Genomic DNA, 15979 nt, shown 5'->3' with positions numbered 1-15979 from the left:
CCACATGTCAACACTGGGTCTGACAGAGGGCCTCCAGGAGAGAGGCCCAAGCAAGACGCGCCCCGAGGAGCGTCTTGCCACATGTCACCTCTGGTTCTGACTGAGCGCCTCCAGGAGAGAGGCCCAAGCAAGATGCGCCCCGAGGAGCGTCTTGCCACATGTCAACAATGGGTCTGACTGAGGGCCTCCAGGAGAGACGCCCAAACAACACGCGCACCGAGGAGCGTCTGGCCAGATGTCACTACTCAGTCTGACTGAGCGCCTCCAGGAGAGAGGCCCAAGCAAGACGCGCCCCGAGGAGTGTCTTGCCACATGTCAACAATGGGTCTTACTGAGGGCCTCCAGGAGAGAAGCCCAAGCAAGACGCGCCCCGAGGAGCTTCTTGCCACATGTCAGCACTCGGTCTGACTGAGCGCCTCCAGGAGAGAGGCCAAAGCAAGACGCGCCCCGAGGAGCGTCTTGACACATGTCAGCACTGGGTCTGACAGAGGGCCTCCATGAGAGAGGCCCAGGCATGACGCGCCCCGAGGAGTGTCTTGCCACATGTCACCACTTGGTCTGACTGAGCGCCTCCAGGAGAGAGGCCCAAGCAACACGCGCCCCGAGGAGCGTCAGGCCACATGTCACTACTCAGTCTGACTGAGCGCCTCCAGCAGAGAGGCCCAAGCAAGACGCGCCCCGAGGAGCGTCTTGCAACATGTCAACAATGGTTCTTACTGAGGGCCTCCGGGAGAGAAGCCCAAGCAAGACGCGCCCCGAGGAGCGTCTTGCCACATGTCAACACTGGGTCTGACTGAGTGCCTCCATGAGAGAAGCCCCAGCAAGACGCGCCTCGAGGAGCGTCTTGCCACATGTCACTACTCGGTCTGTTTGAGTGCCTCCAGGAAAGAGCCCCAAGCAAGACGTGCCCCGAGGAGCGTCTTGCCACATGTCAACAATGGGTCTGACTGAGGGCCTCCAGGAGAGAAGCCCAAGCAAGACGCGCCCCGAGGAGAGTCTTGCCAAATGTCAACACTCGGTCTGACAGAGGGCATTCAGGAGAGAGGCCCAAGCAATACGCGCCCCGAGGAGCATCTTGCCACATGTCACCACTGGGTCTGAATGAGCGCCTCCAGGAGAGAGGCCAGACCAAGACGCGCCGCGAGGAGTGTCTTGCCACATGCCAACACTGGGTCTGACTGAGCGCCTCCAGGAGAGAGGCCCAAGCAAGAAGCGCCCCGAGGAGCGTCTTGCCACATGTCAACACTGGGTCTGACTGAGCGCCTCCAGGAGAGAGGCCCAAGCAAGACGCGCCCCGAGGAGCGCCTTTCCACGTGTCAACACTGGGTCTGACTGAGCGCCTCCAGGAGAGAGGCCCAAGCAAGACGCACCCTGAGGAGCGTCTTTCCACGTGTCACCACTGGGTCTGACTGAGCGCCTCCAGGAGAGAGGCCCAAGCAAGATGCGCCCTGAGGAGCGTCTTGCCACATGTCAACACTGGGTCTGACTGAGCGCCTCCAGGAGAGAGGCCCAAGCAAGACGCGCCCCGAGGAGCGCCTTTCCACATGTCAACACTGGGTCTGACTGAGCGCCTCCAGGAGAGAGGCCCAAGCAAGACGCGCCCCGAGGAGCGTCTTGCCACATGTCAGCACTGGGTCTGACTGAGCGCCTCCAGAAGAGAGGCCCAGCAAGACGCGCCCCGAGGAGCGTCTTGACACATGTCAACACTGGGTCGGACTGAGGGCCTCCATGAGAGAAGCCCAAGCAAGACGCGCCCCGAGGAGAGTCTTGCCAAATGTCAACACTCGGTCTGACAGAGGGCATTCAGGAGAGAGGCCCAAGCAATACGCGCCCCGAGGAGCGTCTTGCCACATGTCACCACTGGGTCTGAATGAGCGCCTCCAGGAGAGAGGCCAGACCAAGACGCGCCGCGAGGAGTGTCTTGCCACATGCCAACACTGGGTCTGACTGAGCGCCTCCAGGAGAGAGGCCCAAGCAAGACGTGCCCCGAGGAGCGTCTTGCCACATGTCAACACTGGGTCTGACTGAGCGCCTCCAGGAGAGAGGCCCAAGCAAGACGCGCCCCGAGGAGCGCCTTTCCACGTGTCAACACTGGGTCTGACTGAGCGCCTCCAGGAGAGAGGCCCAAGCAAGACGCACCCTGAGGAGCGTCTTTCCACGTGTCACCACTGGGTCTGACTGAGCGCCTCCAGGAGAGAGGCCCAAGCAAGACGCGCCCTGAGGAGCGTCTTGCCACATGTCAACACTGGGTCTGACTGAGCGCCTCCAGGAGAGAGGCCCAAGCAAGACGCGCCCCGAGGAGCGCCTTTCCACATGTCAACACTGGGTCTGACTGAGCGCCTCCAGGAGAGAGGCCCAAGCAAGACGCGCCCCGAGGAGCGTCTTGCCACATGTCAGCACTGGGTCTGACTGAGCGCCTCCAGAAGAGAGGCCCAGCAAGACGCGCCCCGAGGAGCGTCTTGACACATGTCAACACTGGGTCGGACTGAGGGCCTCCATGAGAGAAGCCCAAGCAAGACGCGCCCCGAGGAGAGTCTTGCCAAATGTCAACACTCGGTCTGACAGAGGGCATTCAGGAGAGAGGCCCAAGCAATACGCGCCCCGAGGAGCGTCTTGCCACATGTCACCACTGGGTCTGAATGAGCGCCTCCAGGAGAGAGGCCAGACCAAGACGCGTCCCGAGGAGTGTCTTGCCACTTGCCAACACTGGGTCTGACTGAGCACCTCCAGGAGAGAGGCCCAAGCAAGACGCGCCCCGAGGAGCGTCTTGCCACGTGTCAACACTGGGTCTGACTGAGCGCCTCCAGGAGAGAGGCCCAAGCAAGACGCACCCTGAGGAGCGTCTTTCCACGTGTCACCACTGGGTCTGACTGAGCGCCTCCAGGAGAGAGGCCCAAGCAAGACGCGCCCCGAGGAGCGTCTTGCCACATGTCAACACTGGGTCTGACTGAGCGCCTCCAGGAGAGAGGCCCAAGCAAGACGCGCCCCGAGGAGCGCCTTGCCACATGTCAACACTGGGTCTGACTGAGCGCCTCCAGGAGAGAGGCCCAAGCAAGACGCGCCCCGAGGAGCGTCTTGCCACATGTCAACAATGGGTCTGACTGAGGGCCTCCAGGAGAGAGGCCCAAGCAAGATGCGCCCGGAGGAGCGTCTTGCCACATGTCAACACTGGGTCTGACAGAGGTCCTCCAGGAGAAAGGCCCAAGCAAGACGCGCCCCGAGGAGCGTCTTGCCACATGTCACCTCTGGTTCCTATTGAGCGCCTCCAGGAGAGAGGCCCAAGCAAGACGCGCCCCGAGGATCGTCTTGTCACATGTCAACACTGGGTCTGACTGAGCGCCTCCAGGAGAGAGGCCCAAGCAAGACGTGCCCCGAGGAGCGTCAGGCCACATGTCACTACTCAGTCTGACTGAGCGCCTCCAGGAGAGAGGCCCAAGCAAGACGCGCCCCGAGCAGCGTCTTGCCACATGTCAACAATGGGTCTGACTGAGGGCCTCCAGGAGAGAGGCCCAAGCAAGATGCGCCCGGAGGAGCGTCTTGCCACATGTCAACACTGGGTCTGACAGAGGGCCTCCAGGAGAGAGGCCCAAGCAAGACGCGCCCCGAGGAGCGTCTTGCCACATGTCACCTCTGGTTCTGACTGAGCGCCTCCAGGAGAGAGGCCCAAGCAAGATGCGCCCCGAGGAGCGTCTTGCCACATGTCAACAATGGGTCTGACTGAGGGCCTCCAGGAGAGACGCCCAAACAACACGCGCACCGAGGAGCGTCTGGCCAGATGTCACTACTCAGTCTGACTGAGCGCCTCCAGGAGAGAGGCCCAAGCAAGACGCGCCCCGAGGAGTGTCTTGCCACATGTCAACAATGGGTCTTACTGAGGGCCTCCAGGAGAGAAGCCCAAGCAAGACGCGCCCCGAGGAGCTTCTTGCCACATGTCAGCACTCGGTCTGACTGAGCGCCTCCAGGAGAGAGGCCAAAGCAAGACGCGCCCCGAGGAGCGTCTTGACACATGTCAGCACTGGGTCTGACAGAGGGCCTCCATGAGAGAGGCCCAGGCATGACGCGCCCCGAGGAGTGTCTTGCCACATGTCACCACTTGGTCTGACTGAGCGCCTCCAGGAGAGAGGCCCAAGCAACACGCGCCCCGAGGAGCGTCAGGCCACATGTCACTACTCAGTCTGACTGAGCGCCTCCAGCAGAGAGGCCCAAGCAAGACGCGCCCCGAGGAGCGTCTTGCCACATGTCAACAATGGTTCTTACTGAGGGCCTCCGGGAGAGAAGCCCAAGCAAGACGCGCCCCGAGGAGCGTCTTGCCACATGTCAACACTGGGTCTGACTGAGTGCCTCCATGAGAGAAGCCCCAGCAAGACGCGCCTCGAGGAGCGTCTTGCCACATGTCACTACTCGGTCTGTTTGAGCGCCTCCAGGAAAGAGCCCCAAGCAAGACGTGCCCCGAGGAGCGTCTTGCCACATGTCAACAATGGGTCTGACTGAGGGCCTCCAGGAGAGAAGCCCAAGCAAGACGCGCCCCGAGTAGAGTCTTGCCAAATGTCAACACTCGGTCTGACAGAGGGCATTCAGGAGAGAGGCCCAAGCAATACGCGCCCCGAGGAGCATCTTGCCACATGTCACCACTGGGTCTGAATGAGCGCCTCCAGGAGAGAGGCCAGACCAAGACGCGCCGCGAGGAGTGTCTTGCCACATGCCAACACTGGGTCTGACTGAGCGCCTCCAGGAGAGAGGCCCAAGCAAGACGCGCCCCGAGGAGCGTCTTGCCACATGTCAACAATGGGTCTGACTGAGGGCCTCCAGGAGAGAGGCCCAAGCAAGATGCGCCCGGAGGAGCGTCTTGCCACATGTCAACACTGGGTCTGACAGAGGTCCTCCAGGAGAAAGGCCCAAGCAAGACGCGCCCCGAGGAGCGTCTTGCCACATGTCACCTCTGGTTCCTATTGAGCGCCTCCAGGAGAGAGGCCCAAGCAAGACGCGCCCCGAGGATCGTCTTGTCACATGTCAACACTGGGTCTGACTGAGCGCCTCCAGGAGAGAGGCCCAAGCAAGACGTGCCCCGAGGAGCGTCAGGCCACATGTCACTACTCAGTCTGACTGAGCGCCTCCAGGAGAGAGGCCCAAGCAAGACGCGCCCCGAGCAGCGTCTTGCCACATGTCAACAATGGGTCTGACTGAGGGCCTCCAGGAGAGAGGCCCAAGCAAGACGCACCCTGAGGAGCGTCTTTCCACGTGTCACCACTGGGTCTGACTGAGCGCCTCCAGGAGAGAGGCCCAAGCAAGATGCGCCCTGAGGAGCGTCTTGCCACATGTCAACACTGGGTCTGACTGAGCGCCTCCAGGAGAGAGGCCCAAGCAAGACGCGCCCCGAGGAGCGCCTTTCCACATGTCAACACTGGGTCTGACTGAGCGCCTCCAGGAGAGAGGCCCAAGCAAGACGCGCCCCGAGGAGCGTCTTGCCACATGTCAGCACTGGGTCTGACTGAGCGCCTCCAGAAGAGAGGCCCAGCAAGACGCGCCCCGAGGAGCGTCTTGACACATGTCAACACTGGGTCGGACTGAGGGCCTCCATGAGAGAAGCCCAAGCAAGACGCGCCCCGAGGAGAGTCTTGCCAAATGTCAACACTCGGTCTGACAGAGGGCATTCAGGAGAGAGGCCCAAGCAATACGCGCCCCGAGGAGCGTCTTGCCACATGTCACCACTGGGTCTGAATGAGCGCCTCCAGGAGAGAGGCCAGACCAAGACGCGCCGCGAGGAGTGTCTTGCCACATGCCAACACTGGGTCTGACTGAGCGCCTCCAGGAGAGAGGCCCAAGCAAGACGTGCCCCGAGGAGCGTCTTGCCACATGTCAACACTGGGTCTGACTGAGCGCCTCCAGGAGAGAGGCCCAAGCAAGACGCGCCCCGAGGAGCGCCTTTCCACGTGTCAACACTGGGTCTGACTGAGCGCCTCCAGGAGAGAGGCCCAAGCAAGACGCACCCTGAGGAGCGTCTTTCCACGTGTCACCACTGGGTCTGACTGAGCGCCTCCAGGAGAGAGGCCCAAGCAAGACGCGCCCTGAGGAGCGTCTTGCCACATGTCAACACTGGGTCTGACTGAGCGCCTCCAGGAGAGAGGCCCAAGCAAGACGCGCCCCGAGGAGCGCCTTTCCACATGTCAACACTGGGTCTGACTGAGCGCCTCCAGGAGAGAGGCCCAAGCAAGACGCGCCCCGAGGAGCGTCTTGCCACATGTCAGCACTGGGTCTGACTGAGCGCCTCCAGAAGAGAGGCCCAGCAAGACGCGCCCCGAGGAGCGTCTTGACACATGTCAACACTGGGTCGGACTGAGGGCCTCCATGAGAGAAGCCCAAGCAAGACGCGCCCCGAGGAGAGTCTTGCCAAATGTCAACACTCGGTCTGACAGAGGGCATTCAGGAGAGAGGCCCAAGCAATACGCGCCCCGAGGAGCGTCTTGCCACATGTCACCACTGGGTCTGAATGAGCGCCTCCAGGAGAGAGGCCAGACCAAGACGCGTCCCGAGGAGTGTCTTGCCACTTGCCAACACTGGGTCTGACTGAGCACCTCCAGGAGAGAGGCCCAAGCAAGACGCGCCCCGAGGAGCGTCTTGCCACGTGTCAACACTGGGTCTGACTGAGCGCCTCCAGGAGAGAGGCCCAAGCAAGACGCACCCTGAGGAGCGTCTTTCCACGTGTCACCACTGGGTCTGACTGAGCGCCTCCAGGAGAGAGGCCCAAGCAAGACGCGCCCCGAGGAGCGTCTTGCCACATGTCAACACTGGGTCTGACTGAGCGCCTCCAGGAGAGAGGCCCAAGCAAGACGCGCCCCGAGGAGCGCCTTGCCACATGTCAACACTGGGTCTGACTGAGCGCCTCCAGGAGAGAGGCCCAAGCAAGACGCGCCCCGAGGAGCGTCTTGCCACATGTCAACAATGGGTCTGACTGAGGGCCTCCAGGAGAGAGGCCCAAGCAAGATGCGCCCGGAGGAGCGTCTTGCCACATGTCAACACTGGGTCTGACAGAGGTCCTCCAGGAGAAAGGCCCAAGCAAGACGCGCCCCGAGGAGCGTCTTGCCACATGTCACCTCTGGTTCCTATTGAGCGCCTCCAGGAGAGAGGCCCAAGCAAGACGCGCCCCGAGGATCGTCTTGTCACATGTCAACACTGGGTCTGACTGAGCGCCTCCAGGAGAGAGGCCCAAGCAAGACGTGCCCCGAGGAGCGTCAAGCCACATGTCACTACTCAGTCTGACTGAGCGCCTCCAGGAGAGAGGCCCAAGCAAGACGCGCCCCGAGCAGCGTCTTGCCACATGTCAACAATGGGTCTGACTGAGGGCCTCCAGGAGAGAGGCCCAAGCAAGATGCGCCCGGAGGAGCGTCTTGCCACATGTCAACACTGGGTCTGACAGAGGGCCTCCAGGAGAGAGGCCCAAGCAAGACGCGCCCCGAGGAGCGTCTTGCCACATGTCACCTCTGGTTCTGACTGAGCGCCTCCAGGAGAGAGGCCCAAGCAAGATGCGCCCCGAGGAGCGTCTTGCCACATGTCAACAATGGGTCTGACTGAGGGCCTCCAGGAGAGACGCCCAAACAACACGCGCACCGAGGAGCGTCTGGCCAGATGTCACTACTCAGTCTGACTGAGCGCCTCCAGGAGAGAGGCCCAAGCAAGACGCGCCCCGAGGAGTGTCTTGCCACATGTCAACAATGGGTCTTACTGAGGGCCTCCAGGAGAGAAGCCCAAGCAAGACGCGCCCCGAGGAGCTTCTTGCCACATGTCAGCACTCGGTCTGACTGAGCGCCTCCAGGAGAGAGGCCAAAGCAAGACGCGCCCCGAGGAGCGTCTTGACACATGTCAGCACTGGGTCTGACAGAGGGCCTCCATGAGAGAGGCCCAGGCATGACGCGCCCCGAGGAGTGTCTTGCCACATGTCACCACTTGGTCTGACTGAGCGCCTCCAGGAGAGAGGCCCAAGCAACACGCGCCCCGAGGAGCGTCAGGCCACATGTCACTACTCAGTCTGACTGAGCGCCTCCAGCAGAGAGGCCCAAGCAAGACGCGCCCCGAGGAGCGTCTTGCCACATGTCAACAATGGTTCTTACTGAGGGCCTCCGGGAGAGAAGCCCAAGCAAGACGCGCCCCGAGGAGCGTCTTGCCACATGTCAACACTGGGTCTGACTGAGTGCCTCCATGAGAGAAGCCCCAGCAAGACGCGCCTCGAGGAGCGTCTTGCCACATGTCACTACTCGGTCTGTTTGAGCGCCTCCAGGAAAGAGCCCCAAGCAAGACGTGCCCCGAGGAGCGTCTTGCCACATGTCAACAATGGGTCTGACTGAGGGCCTCCAGGAGAGAAGCCCAAGCAAGACGCGCCCCGAGTAGAGTCTTGCCAAATGTCAACACTCGGTCTGACAGAGGGCATTCAGGAGAGAGGCCCAAGCAATACGCGCCCCGAGGAGCATCTTGCCACATGTCACCACTGGGTCTGAATGAGCGCCTCCAGGAGAGAGGCCAGACCAAGACGCGCCGCGAGGAGTGTCTTGCCACATGCCAACACTGGGTCTGACTGAGCGCCTCCAGGAGAGAGGCCCAAGCAAGACGCGCCCCGAGGAGCGTCTTGCCACATGTCAACACTGGGTCTGACTGAGCGCCTCCAGGAGAGAGGCCCAAGCAAGACGCGCCCCGAGGAGCGCCTTTCCACGTGTCAACACTGGGTCTGACTGAGCGCCTCCAGGAGAGAGGCCCAAGCAAGACGCACCCTGAGGAGCGTCTTTCCACGTGTCACCACTGGGTCTGACTGAGCGCCTCCAGGAGAGAGGCCCAAGCAAGACGCGCCCTGAGGAGCGTCTTGCCACATGTCAACACTGGGTCTGACTGAGCGCCTCCAGGAGAGAGGCCCAAGCAAGACGCGCCCCGAGGAGCGCCTTTCCACATGTCAACACTGGGTCTGACTAAGCGCCTCCAGGAGAGAGGCCCAAGCAAGACGCGCCCCGAGGAGCGTCTTGCCACATGTCAACAATGGGTCTGACTGAGGGCCTCCAGGAGAGAGGCCCAAGCAAGATGCGCCCGGAGGAGCGTCTTGCCACATGTAACCTCTGGTTCTGATTGAGCGCCTCCAGGAGAGAGGCCCAAGCAAGACGCGCCCCGAGGAGCGTCTTGTCACATGTCAACACTGGGTCTGTCTGAGCGCCTCCAGGAGAGAAGCCCAAGCAAGACGCGCCCCGAGGAGCGTCTTGCCACATGTCAACAATGGGTCTGACTGAGGGCCTCCAGGAGAGAAGCCCAAGCAAGACGCGCCCCGAGGAGCGTCTTGACACATGTCAACACTGGGTCTGACAGAGGGCCTCCACGAGAGAGGCCCAAGCAAGACGCGCCCCGAGGAGTGTCATGCCACATGTCACCACTGGGTCTGACTGAGCGCCTCCAGGAGAGAGGCCCAAGCAAGACGTGCCCCGAGGAGCGTCAGGCCACATGTCACTACTCAGTCTGACTGAGCGCCTCCAGGAGAGAGGCCCAAGCAAGACGCGCCCCGAGCAGCGTCTTGCCACATGTCAACAATGGGTCTGACTGAGGGCCTCCAGGAGAGAGGCCCAAGCAAGATGCGCCCGGAGGAGCGTCTTGCCACATGTCAACACTGGGTCTGACAGAGGGCCTCCAGGAGAGAGGCCCAAGCAAGACGCGCCCCAAGGAGCGTCTTGCCACATGTCACCTCTGGTTCTGACTGAGCGCCTCCAGGAGAGAGGCCCAAGCAAGACGCGCCCCGAGGAGCGTCTTGCCACATGTCAACAATGGGTCTGACTGAGGGCCTCCAGGAGAGACGCCCAAACAACACGCGCACCGAGGAGCGTCTGGCCAGATGTCACTACTCAGTCTGACTGAGCGCCTCCAGGAGAGAGGCCCAAGCAAGACGTGCCCCGAGGAGTGTCTTGGTACATGTCAACAATGGGTCTTACTGAGGGCCTCCAGGAGAGAAGCCCAAGCAAGACGCGCCCCGAGGAGCTTCTTGCCACATGTCAGCACTCGGTCTGACTGAGCGCCTCCAGGAGAGAGGCCAAAGCAAGACGCGCCCCGAGGAGCGTCTTGACACATGTCAGCACTGGGTCTGACAGAGGGCCTCCATGAGAGAGGCCCAGGCATGACGCGCCCCGAGGAGTGTCTTGCCACATGTCACCACTTGGTCTGACTGAGCGCCTCCAGGAGAGAGGCCCAAGCAACACGCGCCCCGAGGAGCGTCAGGCCACATGTCACTACTCAGTCTGACTGAGCGCCTCCAGCAGAGAGGCCCAAGCAAGACGCGCCCCGAGGAGCGTCTTGCCACATGTCAACAATGGTTCTTACTGAGGGCCTCCGGGAGAGAAGCCCAAGCAAGACGCGCCCCGAGGAGCGTCTTGCCACATGTCAACACTGGGTCTGACTGAGTGCCTCCATGAGAGAAGCCCCAGCAAGACGCGCCTCGAGGAGCGTCTTGCCACATGTCACTACTCGGTCTGTTTGAGCGCCTCCAGGAGAGAGCCCCAAGCAAGACGTGCCCCGAGGAGAGTCTTGCCACATGTCAACAATGGGTCTGACTGAGGGCCTCCAGGAGAGAAGCCCAAGCAAGACGCGCCCCGAGGAGCGTCTTGCCACATGTCAACACTGGGTCTGACTGAGCGCCTCCAGGAGAGAGGCCCAAGCAAGATGCGCCCGGAGGAGATTCTTGCCACATGTCAACACTGGGTCTGACAAAGGGCCTCCAGGAGATAGGCCCAAGCAAGACGCGCCCCGAGGAGCGTCTTGCCACATGTCACCTCTGGTTCTGACTGAGCGCCTCCAGGAGAGAGGCCCAAGCAAGACGCGCCCCGAGGAGCGTCTTGCCACATGTCAACACTGGGTCTGACTGAGCACCTCCAGGAGAGAGGCCCAAGCAAGATGCGCCCCGAGGAGCGTCTTGCCACATGTCAACACTGGGTCTGACTGAGCGCCTCCAGGAGAGAGGCCCGAGGAGCGTCTTGCCACATGTCACCTCTGGGTCTGACTGAGCTCCTCCAGGAGAGAGGCGCAAGCAAGAAACGCCCGAGGAGCGTCTTGACACATGTCAACACTGGGTCTGACTGAGCGCCTCCAGGAGAGAAGCCCCAGCAAGACGCGCCCCGAGGAGCGTCTTGCCACATGTCAACACTGGGTCTGACTGAGCACCTCCAGGAGAGAGGCCCAAGCAAGATGCGCCCCGAGGAGCGTCTTGCCACATGTCAACACTGGGTCTGACTGAGCGCCTCCAGGAGAGAGGCCCGAGGAGCGTCTTGCCACATGTCACCTCTGGGTTTTGACTGAGCTCCTCCAGGAGAGAGGCGCAAGCAAGAAACGCCCGAGGAGCGTCTTGACACATGTCAACACTGGGACTGACTGAGCGCCTCCAGGAGAGAGGCCCCAGCAAGACGCGCCCCGAGGAGCGTCTTGCCACATGTCAGCACTCGGTCTGACTGAGCGCCTCCAGGAGAGAGGCCCAAGCAAGACGTGCCCCGAGGAGCGTCAGGCCACAAGTCACTACTTAGTCTGACTGAGCGCCTCCAGGAGAGAGGCCCAAGCAAGACGCGCCCCGAGCAGCGTCTTGCCACATGTCAACAATGGGTCTGACTGAGGGCCTCCAGGAGAGAGGCCCAAGCAAGATGCGCCCGGAGGAGCGTCTTGCCACATGTCAACACTGGGTCTGACAGAGGGCCTCCAGGAGAGAGGCCCAAGCAAGACGCGCCCCGAGGAGTGTCTTGCCACATGTCAACAATGGGTCTTAATGAGGGCCTCCAGGAGAGAAGCCCAAGCAAGACGCGCCCCGAGGAGCTTCTTGCCACATGTCAGCACTCGGTCTGACTGAGCGCCTCCAGGAGAGAGGCCAAAGCAAGACGCGCCCCGAGGAGCGTCTTGACACATGTTAGCACTGGGTCTTACAGAGGGCCTCCATGAGAGAGGCCCAGGCATGACGCGCCCCGAGGAGTGTCTTGCCACATGTCACCACTTGGTCTGACTAAGCGCCTCCAGGAGAGAGGCCCAAGCAACACGCGCCCCGAGGAGCGTCAGGCCACATGTCACTACTCAGTCTGACTGAGCGCCTCCAGCAGAGAGGCCCAAGCAAGACGCGCCCCGAGGAGCGTCTTGCCACATGTCAACACTGGGTCTGAATGAGCGCCTCCAGGAGAGAGGCCCAACCAAGACGCGCCCCGAGGAGTGTCTTGCCACATGCCAACACTGGGTCTGACTGAGCGCCTCCAGGAGAGAGGCCCAACCAAGACGCGCCCCGAGGAGCGTCTTGCCACGTGTCAACACTGGGTCTGACTGAGCGCCTCCAGGAGAGAGGCCCAAGCAAGACGCACCCTGAGGAGCGTCTTTCCACGTGTCACCACTGGGTCTGACTGAGCGCCTCCAGGAGAGAGGCCCAACCAAGACGCGCCCCGAGGAGTGTCTTGCCACATGCCACCACTGGGTCTGACTGAGCGCCTCCTGGAGAGAGGCCCAAGCAAGACGCGCCCCGAGGAGCGTCTTGCCACGTGTCAACACTGGGTCTGACTGAGCGCCTCCAGGAGAGAGGCCCAAGCAAGACGCACCCTGAGGAGCGTCTTTCCACGTGTCACCACTGGGTCTGACTGAGCGCCTCCAGGAGAGAGGCCCAAGCAAGACGCGCGCCGAGGAGCGTCTTGCCACATGTCAACACTGGGTCTGACTGAGCGCCTCCAGGAGAGAGGCCCAAGCAAGACGCGCACCGAGGAGCGTCTTGCCACATGTCAACACTGGGTCTGACTGAGCGCCTCCAGGAGAGAGGCCCAAGCAAGACGTGCCCCGAGGAGCGTCTTGCCACATGTCAACAATGGGTCTGACTGAGGGCCTCCAGGAGAGAGGCCCAAGCAAGATGCGCCAGGAGGAGCGTCTTGCCACATGTCAACACTGGGTCTGACAGAGGGCCTCCAGGAGAAAGGCCCAAGCAAGACGTGCCCCGAGGAGCGTCTTGCCACATGTCACCTCTGGTTCTGACTGAGCGCCTCCAGGAGAGAGGCCCAAGCAAGACGCGCCCCGAGGAGCGTCTTGTCACATGTCAACACTGGGTCTGTCTGAGCGCCTCCAGGAGAGAAGCCCAAGCAAGACGCGCCCCGAGGAGCGTCTTGCCACATGTCAACAATGGGTCTGACTGAGGGCCTCCAGGAGAGAAGCCCAAGCAAGACGCGCCCCGAGGGGCGTCTTGACACATGTCAACACTGGTTCTGACAGAGCGCCTCCAGGATAGAGGCCCAAGCAAGACGTGCCCCGAGGAGTGTCATGCCACATGTCACCACTGGGTCTGACTGAGCGCCTCCAGGAGAGAGGCCCAAGCAAGACGTGCCCCGAGGAGCGTCAGGCCACATGTCACTACTCAGCCTGACTGAGCGCCTCCAGGAGAGAGGCCCAAGCAAGACGCGCCCCGAGGAGCGTCTTGCCACATGTCAGCACTGGGTCTGACTGAGCGCCTCCAGGAGAGAGGCCCCAGCAAGACGCGCCCCGGGGAGCGTCTTGCCTTATGTCAGCACTCGGTCTGACTGAGCGCCTCCAGGAGAGAGGCCCAAGCAAGATGCGCCCCGAGCAGCGTCTTGCCACATGTCAACAATGGGTCTGACTGAGGGCCTCCAGGAGAGAGGCCCAAGCAAGATGCGCCCGGAGGAGCGTCTTGCCACATGTCAACACTGGGTCTGACAGAGGGCCTCCAGGAGAGAGGCCCAAGCAAGACGCGCCCCGAGGAGCGTCTTGCCACATGTCACCTCTGGTTCTGACTGAGCACCTCCAGGAGAGAGGCCCAAGCAAGACGCGCCCGGAGGAGGGTCTTGTCACATGTCAACACTGGGTCTTTCTGAGCGCCTCCAGGAGAGAAGCCCAAGCAAGACGCGCCCCGAGGAGCGTCTTGCCACATGTCAGCACTCGGTCTGACTGAGTGCCTCCAGGAGAGAGGCCCAAGCAAGACGCGCCCCGAGGAGCGTCTTGCCACATGTCAACAATGGGTCTGACAGAGGGCCTCCAGGAGAGAGGCCGAAGCAAGACGCGCCCCGAGGAGTGTCTTGCCACATGTCACCACTTGGTCTGACTGAGGGCCTCCAGGAGAGAGGCCCAAGCAAGACGCGCCCCGAGCAGCGTCTTGCCACATGTCAACAATGGGTCTGACTGAGGGCCTCCAGGAGAGAGGCCCAAGCAAGATGCGCCCGGAGGAGCGTCTTGCCACATGTCAACACTGGGTCTGACAGAGGGCCTCCAGGAGAGAGGCCCAAGCAAGACGCGCCCCGAGGAGTATCTTGCCACATGTCAACAATGGGTCTTACTGAGGGCCTCCAGGAGAGAAGCCCAAGCAAGACGCGCCCCGAGGAGCTTCTTGCCACATGTCAGCACTTGGTCTGACTGAGCGCCTCCAGGAGAGAGGCCAAAGCAAGACGCGCCCCGAGGAGCGTCTTGACACATGTCAGCACTGGGTCTGACAGAGGGCCTCCATGAGAGAGGCCCAGGCATGACGCGCCCCGAGGAGTGTCTTGCCACATGTCACCACTTGGTCTGACTAAGCGCCTCCAGGAGAGAGGCCCAAGCAACACGCGCCCCGAGGAGCGTCAGGCCACATGTCACTACTCAGTCTGACTGAGCGCCTCCAGCAGAGAGGCCCAAGCAAGACGCGCCCCGAGGAGCGTCTTGCCACATGTCAACACTGGGTCTGACTGAGTTTCTCCATGAGAGAAGCCCCAGCAAGACGCGCCTCGAGGAGCGTCTTGCCACATGTCACTACTCGGTCTGTTTGAGCGCCTCCAGGAGAGAGCCCCAAGCAAGACGTGCCCCGAGGAGCGTCTTGCCACATGTCAACAATGGGTCTGACTGAGGGCCTCCAGGAGAGAAGCCCAAGCAAGACGCGTCCCGAGGAGCGTCTTGCCACATGTCAACACTGGGTCTGACTGAGCGCCTCCAGGAGAGAGGCCCAAGCAAGATGCGCCCGGAGGAGATTCTTGCCACATGTCAACACTGGGTCTGACAAAGGGCCTCCAGGAGAGAGGCCCAAGCAAGACGCGCCTCGAGGAGCGTCTTGCCACATGTCACCTCTGGTTCTGACTGAGCGCCTCCAGGAGAGAGGCCCAAGCAAGACGCGCCCCGAGGAGCGTCTTGCCACATGTCAACACTGGGTCTGACTGAGCACCTCCAGGAGAGAGGCCCAAGCAAGATGCGCCCCGAGGAGCGTCTTGCCACATGTCAACACTGGGTCTGACTGAGCGCCTCCAGGAGAGAGGCCCGAGGAGCGTCTTGCCACATGTCACTTCTGGGTCTGACTGAGCTCCTCCAGGAGAGAGGCGCAAGCAAGAAACGCCCGAGGAGCGTCTTGACACATGTCAACACTGGGTCTGACTGAGCGCCTCCAGGAGAGAAGCCCCAGCAAGACGCGCCCCGAGGAGCGTCTTGCCACATGTCAACACTGGGTCTGACTGAGCACCTCCAGGAGAGAGGCCCAAGCAAGATGCGCCCCGAGGAGCGTCTTGCCACATGTCAACACTGGGTCTGACTGAGCGCCTCCAGGAGAGAGGCCCGAGGAGCGTCTTGCCACATGTCACCTCTGGGTCTGACTGAGCTCCTCCAGGATAGAGGCGCAAGCAAGAAACGCCCGAGGAGCGTCTTGACACATGTCAACACTGGGTCTGACTGAGCGCCTCCAGGAGAGAGGCCCCAGCAAGACGCGCCCCGAGGAGCGTCTTGCCACATGTCAGCACTCGGTCTGACTGAGCGCCTCCAGGAGAGAGGCCCAAGCAAGAAGCGCCCCGAGGAGCGTCTTGCCACATGTCAACAATGGGTCTGACTGAGGGCCTCCAGGAGAGTAGCCCAAGCAAGACGCGCCCCGAGGAGCGTCTTGCCACATGTCAACACTGGGTCTAATTGAGCGCCTCCAGGAGAGAGGCCCAAGCAAGACGCGCCCCGAGGAGCGTCTTGCCACATGTCACTACTCGGTCTGACTGAGCACCTC

Source organism: Nothobranchius furzeri, chromosome 8 (assembly GCF_043380555.1).
Source record: "Nothobranchius furzeri strain GRZ-AD chromosome 8, NfurGRZ-RIMD1, whole genome shotgun sequence".
In the NCBI taxonomy this organism is placed as follows: Eukaryota; Metazoa; Chordata; class Actinopteri; order Cyprinodontiformes; family Nothobranchiidae; genus Nothobranchius; species Nothobranchius furzeri.
The sequence above is the reverse complement of the archived record's forward strand: the minus strand, read 5'-3'. Positions refer to the sequence as shown.